We start from the raw sequence: 7,835 nt of genomic DNA on the forward strand, positions 1-7,835 counted from the left end.
TGGAAGTTCATGGTTCACATACTGTTGAAGTCTGGCTTGGAGAATTTTGAGCTTTGCTTTGCTAGTGTGTGAGATGAGTGCAATTGCACAGTACTTTGAACAGTTTTTGGCATTGCCTTTCTTTGGGATTGGAATGAAAGCTGACCTTTTCCAGTCCTGTGGCCACTGCTGAGTTTTCCAAATTTTCTGGCATATTAAGTGCAGCACTTTAACAGCATCATCTTTTAGGATTTGGAATTTGGAATTCCATCACCTCTACTAGCTTTGTTCATTGTGATGCTTCCTGAGACCCACTTGACTTCACATTCCAGGATGTCTGGCTCTAGGTGAGTGATTACACCACATGGTTTTCTGGATCATGAAGATCTTTTTTGTATAGTTCTTCTGTGTATTCTTGCCACCTCTTCTTAATGTCTTCTGCTTCTGTTAGGTCCATATGATTTCTGTCCTTTATTGGGCCCATCTTTGCATGAAATGTTCCCTTGGTATCTCCAATTTTCTTGATGAGATCTCTAGTCTTTCCCATTCTATTGATTTCCACCTGTAAACAATAGACTGTATATTTTATATACAGTGAATTTTTATATACTAAATAAAGTATGTATACAGTGGATATTTTATATACAGTGGACTTTTAGTGCTTTCTTAATATATGCTAAGTGTGGGCAAACTTTGAAAACATTATAGTAAGTGAAAGGAGCTGGTCTCAAAAGGCCACGTATATGTGATTCTATTTATACGAAGTGTCCAGAACAGGTAAATCTGTAGAGACAGAAAATAGATTTGTGATTGCTAGGGGAGGAGGAAATAGAAGTGACTGCAAATGGGTTATGGGGTTTCTTTCTGGGATGATGTAAATGTTGTAGAATGAATGTTAATGGTTGGACTAGTTTGTGAACATACTAAAAAAACTATAATTGTACATTTTAAGAAGGAGAGACTCTTTCTTTTTTCATTGAAATATAGTTGATTTTAAATATTGTATTAGTTTAAGGTGTACAGAGAATGACTTGGTTATGCATGTATATGTATACATCTATATTCTTTTTTGGATTCTTTTCCATTATAGATTATTACAAGATGATGAATATAGGTCCTTGTGCGGTACAGTGGGTCCTTGTTGTTTATCTATTTTATATACAGTAATGTGCACCTATTAACCCCATACTCTCTATTTATCCCTCCCCCCTTCTCTTTCGGTAGCCATAAGTTTCTTTTCTATATCTGTCTGTTATATAAATAAGTTCATATGTATCATTTATTAAGATTCCACATATAGGTGATATCATATAATATTTGTCTTTCTTTATCTGACTTACTACACTTAGTATGATAATCTCTAGGTCCATTCATGTTGCTGCAAATGACAAGATTTCATTTCTTTTTATAGCTGAGTAAAATTCCATTGTATAAATGAAATATATATACATCTTTATATATACATTCATCTGTCCATGGACATTTAGATCGCTTCCATGTCTTGGCTATCATAAATATTGCCGCCATGAACATTAGGGTGCATGTATCTTTCCAAATTCAAATTTTTGTCTTTTCTAGATATGTTCCTAGGAGTGGGATTGCTTGATCATATGCTAACTCTATTTTCAGGGAATTTTTTTGGCCATGTCTCACAGCTTGTGGGATCTTATTTCCCCAACCAGAGATTGAACTTGCACCCTAGGCAGTGAAAAGCCAGTATCCTAACAGTGAACATCAGGGAATTTCTATTTTCAGTTTTTTTTTAAACTTCCATAGTGTTCTCGATAGTGGCTGTACCTATTTACATTCCCACCAATAGTGTAGGAGGGCTCCCTTTTCTCCACATCCTCTCCAGTATTTATTATTTGTAAACTTTTTGGTGATGGCCATAAAAAGGTTATTTCCAAAGCTTTGTTATCTGTCCAAACAACTGAATACAATCTAAAAGTCAAACATTAAAGGTGATTAAATCATGGTACATCCCTCCAAATGGAAAAAATATTTTTGAGGGAATCTAGAGGAATATGGGAAAACATTCATGAAACTACCATAGATGGACAAAGAAGATACAAACTGTATACAAAGTATGATCCCAACTTCATTAAATATAAGCATGGATAAGCAGAGAAAAGATTAGAAGGAAATGTTCAAAATATTTACGGAAGTAGAATTATAGGCTTAGCACACTTTTGGATATACTTTATGGAAAATCCCTTTAACTGGACTGGAACTTTTCATACATAGTGAAGTTAAGTAAAAAGGTAAAAAGCTAAACCTGTAAATGATGGGTGGGCTCAGTACTAGCCACTTGTTATCAGTTCAGTTCAGTTCAGCTCAGTTGTTCTGTCGAGTCCGACTCTTTGCCACCCCATGAATCACAGCACGCCAGGCCTCCCTGTCCATCACCAACTCCCAGAGTTCACTCAGACTCACGTCCATCGAGTCAGTGATGCCATCCAGCCATCTCATCCTCTGTCGTCCCCTTCTCCTCCTGCCCCCAATCCCTCCCAGCATCAGAGTCTTTTCCAATGAGTCAACTCTTCACATGAGGTGGCCAAAGTACTGGAGTTTCAGCTTTAGCATCATTCCCTCCAAAGAAATCCCAGGGCTGATCTCCTTTAGAATGGACTGGTTGGATCTCCTTGCAGTCCAAGGGACTCTCAAGAGTCTTCTCCAACACTACAGTTCAAAAGCATCAATTCTTCGGCACTCAGCCTTCTTTACAGTCCAACTCTCACATCCATACATGACCACAGGAAAAACCATAGCCTTGACTAGACGGACCTCTGTTGGCAAAGTAATGTCTCTGCTTTACTGATCATGATCTAGCTGACTGCACAGATAGTCAGTCCAATGGCTCTTGACCAGTCCTCTGCCTTTAATCCCTCATGCCTCTGGTCCAGTGTTTCCCAAACTTCAGTCATTCACATGCCATCTTCAGGACTTGCTTATCCACCTATTATTTAATTTTCTCTTTAAATTAACCTACTTTTTCTTCCTAAATAAATGTATTTTAAAATTTTGTATCATACTGCAATTTTGAAATTCATAGTTGAATATAACCATTAACACTTTAAAATGTACCCATGTACCCAGGGGTTATATGCGAAACATTTAACCATCCAGAATAGCAGAGGGGCAATGAATGAGCAGTAATGCTCTGTTGGTTCTTACTACCTGAGTGGCAGTCCTGCATCTCCCACCTAGAATCATCCTGTGTACCGCCAGTGGTACATGTAGCATATTTGGATTTTCAGCTGCAATCCATGCTACCATCTTTTGCTAATTTAATCTTCCTAAAATGAAAACCTGCTGTTACTTTTCTGATCAAAACATTTTAATGCCCACTGCCCCATATTGCTTAGAGCAGAAAACCCAGATTCTTTAATTTGCTCTTTAAAGCCTATGTCATATGATAACAATCTACCACTAATTTATTCATTTAATGGGTATTTATTTATTGAACACCCAACATGTGTGTTTCCAGCTTGATCTTTCTCTACTGCCTTTAACATATTTTAAACTCTAACCACATCTGAGCCCCAGAACATGTCTTACTCCTTCCCATGTCCATTCCTTTGCTCATACTATTCCGTTCCTCACAGCTCAGGGCCCTTCCACAGCCAGCTACCACCATCTGTCAAAATCCCACAGAGCTCAAGTGCTTTCTCCTCCATGAGGCCATCCTTCCTTCTTCTGGACCAGAAAGAGCCTCTCCCTGCTCTTCCCTCCCATAGCCTCTGACCTCTACAAGGAATTAAAGTGTATCATCATTCTATTCATGCCTGGTTTCACTCCCTTACAACCTGAAGGTGTTTCCAAAAACAATCTTACCTGACCAACTTGCCCCACTCTATCCCATGTCTAGTCTGACATCCAGCCCAATCTCTTGCATCATTTAATAACATCTCTTGAACTCAATACGCAGACTGTTTAAAAAATGCAAATTGGGACTTCCCTGGTGGTCCAGTGGTTAAGAATCGGCCTGCCAATGCAGGGGACACAGGTTTGATCCCTGCTCCAGGAAGATTCCACATGCCAGGGTGGAGGGTAGGGGGGTGGCGGGGCCAATTAATCCCCTGAACCACAACTACAGAGCTTGCTTTCTACAGCCTGTGAGCCACAGCTACTGAGCCCATGCGATGCATTTTCTGAAGCCCTCACGCTCTAGAGCCCACGCTCTGCAACAAGAGAAGCCACTGCAATGAAAAGTCCAGGCACCACAATGAAGAGTAGCCCCCACTCACAACAAAGGAGAGCCCGGGTACAGCAATGAAGACCCAGTGCAGCCAAAAATAAACTTTAAATAAATAATTAAAATAATAGTAAATGCAAATTGGCCCTAGGGCATACGTTTATTGACTTGCCCATTTATCCAGAGATACCTTTATTGCAATGTCTTCCAAAACTTTGCACCTGCTTGGCAGGCCACCCTGATGTATTGTTCCACTGGAGAGCACTGTGGATCCTGGATAGAATGTCTCAAGACAAGGAAAAGAAAGTGTGGAGAATTAAAGGATCCACCAATCTTATCTGTGCCAAAAAGTTGCAACTAGCACTCCATGTGAAAGATGCCAAGAGGGAGAGTCCCTTGTGAGTCAACCATGGTGCCCATGAAAACAAAGGGAAAACACTTCCAGATGCTTGGCCACCAGGAAACATCGCTGTCATTCTCTCTGAATTTCTGATATAGCAGGAAAGGCCATAAAGTGCTTTGCAAATTTATTTCTTGGGCTTTCAGCCATGTTAAAATTTTACCATTCCCAGTCAAAACTATAAAATCCGGCTCTAATTAGGCTTCCATAAGGGGTATGACATGAATTCAGAACTTCTTAAATGTGCACCTGTCTCAGAGTGGAAAAAAATCCAAAAACTCATGGGAAAAACAACTTAAGCAAATCCACCATCCCTTTTAGGGTCTCGAACACTTTGAAAAGAGGCTCCAGGTGGGAACAGCTGTGTTTCCAGTCCCCCTAGGATTCTTCGGCTTCGATTCCTACTGCCACCATCAACCCCAGTAGCTGTTGAGATCGGCTCGCTCCTCCTTCAAGGACCTGGTTTATTCATACCCCCAAATGTTTCTTTCTCCTAGGCACAGTTAGGATGGAATGTTCAGGAAGACTTCACAGGATGCCAAAGGGCACACAAGGGAAGTAAATACAAAAGCATAAGAGAGAGGCCAGTTCAGTGGTTTGCAAACGAGCTTCCCTAGGAGACATTCAGCAATGTCTGCAAACATTTGTTATTGTCACAAAGAGCTCCCAGCTACTGTACCTACAGTACAATGCTGCTAGTCATCCTACAGTGCTCGGGACAGCCACTGCAGCAAAGAATTATCCAGGCCCAAGTGTCAACAGTGAGGATATTAAGAATCCCTGGTGACAGGCTAAGAACCAAAAGAAGGAGAGATCCCAGCCTTTGGGAGGCAGAGTGTAGCTATCTTGGAAAGCAATTAGAATAAAATAAGGTTGAGACTCAGAAAGTGACTATCTGTGAAGGGTGTCATGTAAAGACCTTCTTCTCACAATCTCTCCCCAGTCATCTTGACATCTCTGCTGTCAAGTCCAAGAGAAAGAGTCTCATTCTCTTACCCACCTACACTTCTCACACTCAGTTCTGTAATAGAGGCTCTTATCTAACTGATGACACAATGACTTTTTCTCATCCTTCAGGTCTGACCTAACTCCGTATACAGAGGACTATGGCTTTACCCTGAGAGGCAACAGCATAAACACACATTACACAAAACAATCGCCATAGCATTCCTATAACACCAATGCGCCATGCATGACCCAAGCATGTCACTCAGGTACCGGTGGTGTCCAATGCTCAGAGTTCTAGCAGCTGAGGACAAGTGGTCCAAATATTGTCATGGATAGGAAGTCATCCATCCAGCAAGTCCTGGTGCCAGGCCCTGTGCTAGGCACCTGAGAGAGACAGAACACTGAGCAAGACAGAGATGGACAATAAAAACAAATCAATAAATTGGCGATTATAGTGAGCCATATTCCAGGCACAATGCTGTCTGTTTTATGTACACAATTTCAAACGATTATTAACAATCATCCATAAGTTAGGGACTTCAAAGTTGAGAAAATAGGATCAGAGAAGTCAGGGAACCTTTCAATAGCTGTGCTTTTCTTCAATTGTGGAGGCAAGATTCAAGTCCAAACCTGTTTGAAGCCATACCCCGAGTTCCTAATTGCCCCCTGCCTGGTTAGCACACCTTTTATGTCCCTTCAGTGGCAACAACAGAAAAGAAAGTGGGAGTGGGAGAGGGAGGCTGACTCCTCCTTCTCCTGTCTCCTCCTATACATGCATTTGTTCATTATCATTGAGTAACTGTTTATTTTTTGCGCTTGCGGTTGTATCCAGAGGGAGAGATGGAAGGTCTTCTCCCTCATGGACCCGCACCTGCCATCTTGCAGCAGAATAATGCTCTGCTGGGAGAATCAGAAGATAAGCAATGAAAATGTCTTTACGTGGTGAACAGACTCAGACAAGACAAGCACTAATATATCAGGCTGGAGGAGAAAATGAAAGAATATATACCTTAACTGTTTCCACCACAAGAAAGAAATGGTTGTGTTGCAGGAAGGCGGACCCCTTCCAGGACCGGAAACTGGGCTCTTGTCTAACACTCAGAAATGAATTGTCTGAGGAGACACATGTGCTGACAAAGCAAGAGATTTTATTGGGAAAGGGCACCCGGGTGGAGAGCAGTAGGGTAAGGGAACACAGGAGAACTGCTCTGCCGCATGGCTCGCAGTCTTGGGTTTTATGGTGATGGGATTAGTTTCCGGGTGGTCTTTGGCCAATCATTCGAATTCAGAGTCTTTCCTGGTGGCACACGCATCGCTCAGCCAAGATGGATGCTAGCGAAAGGGATTCTGGGAAGTGGACGGACATGCGGTGTCTCCTTTCGACCTTTCCCAAACTCTTCCCGTTGGTGGTGGCTTATTAGTTCCGTATTCCTAATCAGGATCTCCTGTCATAAAACAACTCATGTGAACCGTTACTATGGTGCCTGGCCAGGGTGGGAGGTTTCAATCAGTGTGATTCCCCTAACAGTTACTCTGTGTCGTGACAGAGATGTTAGCCAATGCTACCAGTGGTAATCACACAGCAACGTATAAATGTATGGAACCAACACTTGGTATACCATTAACTTATACAATATTACGTGTAAATCATATCTCATTTTTAAAAAGGAATGTACATATAATAGAAATAGCCAGAAAAGGGGCCTTCAAGGCTCCATCTTCAAAAATGATCCAACATGATCATTTGTGAGGCATGAAGCCCACAGGTCTGTACCCTGATCAAAATCCCAACCATGACTTAATCAGGAATGGTTAATCTTGTCACATGGACCCACCTAAGGTGGTTCAGTTGTTTTCTTGTAGTTGGGAAAATACATTTTTAGCCCTGGAAAAAAATAAGAATTGAATAGAGATGAAGAAGCAAATCGAACCCATACAACTAATACCTTTATGTTCACTTTTGGAATCAGTTTTGCAATCACCAAGTTTATTTAAAGGGTTAGAGAACATGCCAGAGTAGAAAATCTGGTGGTTTAGCCTGTGACCTCAGTTTGAAAGGTGTAATTGGTTTTTTACTTCTATTTTTAACTTGAAGAAATATTTAACCAGTACTGAAATGTTTAAGAGAACAAAAAGGTAACTCTATTTATAAATCTAATTTATGAGTTATCTAACTACTTAGAAAGGTTTTGCTTGTTAAGGTCATAAATTTGTCTTGTTGGGCATTTGAGGCACTTAAGAAAATTAAATATATTAAATGTACAAATGCAATTTAAAATATTTAAGGGAATTTAATTAAGTTTATAACTGTGA

The sequence above is a fragment of the Bos grunniens genome, chromosome 6 (assembly GCF_055505025.1).
Source record: "Bos grunniens cultivar Pamir isolate PY7600 chromosome 6, Bosgru_T2T1.0, whole genome shotgun sequence".
NCBI lineage: Eukaryota > Metazoa > Chordata > Mammalia > Artiodactyla > Bovidae > Bos > Bos grunniens.